The sequence below is a fragment of the Pteropus vampyrus genome, unplaced genomic scaffold (genome assembly GCF_000151845.1).
Source record: "Pteropus vampyrus isolate Shadow unplaced genomic scaffold, Pvam_2.0 Scaffold144, whole genome shotgun sequence".
Classification (NCBI taxonomy): Eukaryota; Metazoa; Chordata; class Mammalia; order Chiroptera; family Pteropodidae; genus Pteropus; species Pteropus vampyrus.
Window position 1 is genome coordinate 3,566,724 of NW_011888925.1, and position 3,752 is coordinate 3,570,475.

Here is a 3,752-nt window from a genome sequence, read left to right on the forward strand (position 1 = left end):
TCCCTCTTGTTCTCGTTCCCATTTACAAACACTGTCCTGATTTTTACGCTATCGACTTCCTTGCCTTTCTTTATTTTTACCATCGAAGTATGCATCTTGAACCTACAAAACTTAGTTTGGGCTACTTCTGAGCTTTATATCAATGCAATCATATTCCATCGTAGGCTTCTTTTGCTCAGCGTGAGCTTGTTTGTTTTTATTTTTGTTCTGTTTTTTGCTTTTTTTTTTTTTAATTCAGAGCTATATTGAGATATAATTCACATGTCACACAATTCAGTCATTTAATGTGTACAATTTAGCGGGTTTTAGTATATTCCAGATATATGTAACCATCATTACAATCAATTTTGGAACCTTTTCATCACCTCACAAAGAAACTCGTACCTTTTAGCTTTCACCCCTTATTCTGCCACCCATCCTTGCCCTAATCACCCACTACTCTATTTTTTGTCCTTATAGATTTTCCTATTCTGACATTTTCTATAAATGAAATCATATAATATGTTCTTTTGTGACTGACTTCTCTCACTTAGCATGATGTTTTCAAGGTTCATCATGATATTTCCCTGCTTATGGCATGTATCAGTACGTTGTTCCTTTGTATGGCTGAATAATATTCTTATTGTAATAGATATACTACATTTTGTTTATCCATTCAACCATTGATGAACATTTGGGTTATTTTCACCTTTTGGCTATTATGAATAATGCTGCCATAAACATTTGTGTACAGGTTTTTGTGTGGACATATGTTTTGATTTCTCTTGGAATACACCTAGGAGTGGAATTGGTGGGTCATATAGTAACTCTGTGTTTAACTGTTGAGGCACTGCTGGACCATTCTCCTAGGTGGCTGCGCTGTCTTACACCACCACCGGCAGTGTGTGAATGTGCTGATTTCTCTACATCCTGACAATACCTGCCTTCTTTTTTTCCTGGTCTATAGGTCACCCTTTCCCATTTATTTGCATGACATAATTTTTTTGTTGGAAACTGAAGATTTTAGATAATATATTGTAGCAACTCAGTACTGGGCCTCCCCCTCCAGAGCTTGTTATTGTTATTTGCTTATTTAGGGACTGGCCGGGTCATTTTTGTGAAGTCCATCCTCCCCTGTTATGGGCTGATATACTCCCCCAAAAGTAATATAGCCTGTATAAAGCCTGTCCTTGGTTCTCAGGGAGTGCAGCCGTGGGTATGCATGCCTAGGGTCATTCTGGGATGACAATAGTTTGGGCAAGGCTCTCCTTGACTGACTCTTTCCCTGGCTACACACAGCTGTTAAGCTCCACTCGTTGCCAGCTGAGTTCTTTATCGTTTTCAACAATGTCTTGAGACGTTAATTGTTCCACAAACTGATCCAATCAAATTTGGACTCTGAAGGAATGGGGTTTGGGTCCCCAGATCTGTCTGAGGGTTCTCTCTTTTCCCAGCCCCACTCTCCCACCTACAACCAGGCAGAGCCCAGCCTCTTAGCTCTTCCTTCTCGTCTCCTCCCCAAATCTCTTAGCCCAGAAATAGCTTGTTGTTGTTGCATTTTGTTTGTTTTGTTTCAACATCTTTTCTCAACTAGATACGCAAATGTACATTTGGGTTATTTTCACCGGCCCTTTGTCTTTGGACACTTGAACCCAAGAATTGAAGAAATAAAGGTTGTATCTCATTCCTTTCTTTGTCCCCCACTCCTTTTTGAAGCAATAGGGTCACGATCTAGATTAAAGAGAGAGAAGGGAGAGACTGAACAAAGGGATTTCGGAACAATACTGCAAATTTTTACCCCACCATAGATAAGTACTATTATTATTCTCATTTTATAAATAAGGAAATAGAGGCCTAGAGCGATTAAGAAGTTGGAGTTCCTGGGAGAGATTATGGGACGTAGAGCCAGAAGCCAAGGCTGAAACTTGGGCATCTGTGCCTGTTGGTGGTGTCTCAACTCTTCCTTCTTCTCCCCACCTGGACAGTGCTGGGATCAGGCTCACCCCAGGCTCCTGGAGGTCCCTTGTGGTATGGTTGTGTCCACCATGCTCTGATCCCAGCTGATCCCAGAGTTCTACCACAGGAGAAATCTTGGCTTCCTGTGGCGAAACCTGAAATTATCTCAGCCTTTTCTCCCTGCAGTCTGGTGTCAGGGGGTGATAGCACTGGGGCTCCAGTCAAACCTCAGCTCCATTCCTGCCTGGCTGTGTAATCCAGGGCAAGTATCTCCCACCACCACCAACCCCCGAAGAAAAAAACAAGCATCATTTTCCTCATCTGTAAACTGAGTTCTAATAGGAATTCAGCACACATTCACTGAGTGCCTCCTCTAGCAGATGATGTGCCAGAAGCTGGGAGAACGAAAAAGAGTGAGATTGTCCAGATGTCCCTGTGTCCTAAGGTGGTTGTGCATACCTGGCATGGAAGAGGGCATACTGTAGGCATTCAGGGATGGAAGCTATCCAGTGGTGCAGGATTTGTATGACCAGCTGCTGGTAGCCCAGCAGTCCAGCTTGCTCTGTGGTAGCCTCTCAGGGAGTTTCTCTTTGATTAATGAATGCCTTTGTCCTTAAAGGACTTGCTGTCAGCGGCTTTCCGGTTTCATCTGGCTGCTGGGGCCTCAAAACAGTTGGCAAAGCAGTTGGTATCCTGGATTATTTTTAGGGGGTGGAGTCAGTGGGGTGTGTGGATATGGTGGGGCCCGGTGGAGGGGCAGTCTCAGAGACTGAGATCTTCACAAGCAAGAATTTGGAGATGGTGGAGGGAAGGATGCTCCCTCTCAGGAATGTGTGGGCAAACTTTGACTTATCCTTCATGACTGGGGCCAAAGGCCATCTCCTCTCTGCAAACTTTTTCGATTTTGTCAATGAAATATGCACTCTAAAAGTGCAGGTTAAGGGTTCACCCTCTCAGCTACCCCCATCTCTTGATTATGGTTCCAAGAAGACCAAGAAATAATGAGCTGTAGGGATCTTATCTGATGCATCTCTGGGTCTCTCCTGCTCTGCACCTCTGAGCCCCATCCTGCCATCCCTAAGTCATAACAACAAGGTATAGAAGTTAGGAGTTCAAATTTTGAAGTTAAACAACTGAGCTCCACTATTGGCCCCCTTCTTGCAAAATAACCGTGACCACGTCAGGTTTGTAAATCTGTTTCCTCACCCGTAAAATGGGCGATTATCCTGCCTTCCAGTAATTACTGGGTTTATTTCACTCAAAGCACAGCAGATAGCACCTGGCACATACCAATAGACGAGATATCTCGCAACCCAGGCCGAAGGGGTTGCGCGCCTTCAAAGGTCTCCATACTCTTTGTGGCATCACGCGTGGTGTGTGCGTGCTGAAGGGCGGGAGGCCTCTTGGACACCCTGGAGTCCAGAGCCGGCCGGAGGTCACCCAGCGAGAAAGTGGCCGAGCTGGGCTGGAAGACAGGTTTACTACTCCAGTCAAACACAGCGGCTTTCCGCGGCCTCCTGCTAATGCACCCCCCTTCCTCCACCTCCTCTAGTATTTTCTTTCTCCTTCTTCCCGCCCCCCCCCCACCCCCGCGCTCTCTCCCCCCCCCCCCCCACCCCCGCGCTCTCTCCTCTGATTCCACGGCTTCCCTATGTGGGAGGCGGGGGCTCAGGCAGGATCTGGAGAGTTCCCAGGTTAAAGTGGGGAAAGGGGCTTCCGGCTCAGGGCGAAGGTCCTAGACTGCGTGGAAAAGGGGGCGCCCGGGTCTCTGGGAGAACCCGGGAGTCTCCAGAACTGAGGGCAGGGTCTGAGGAGCC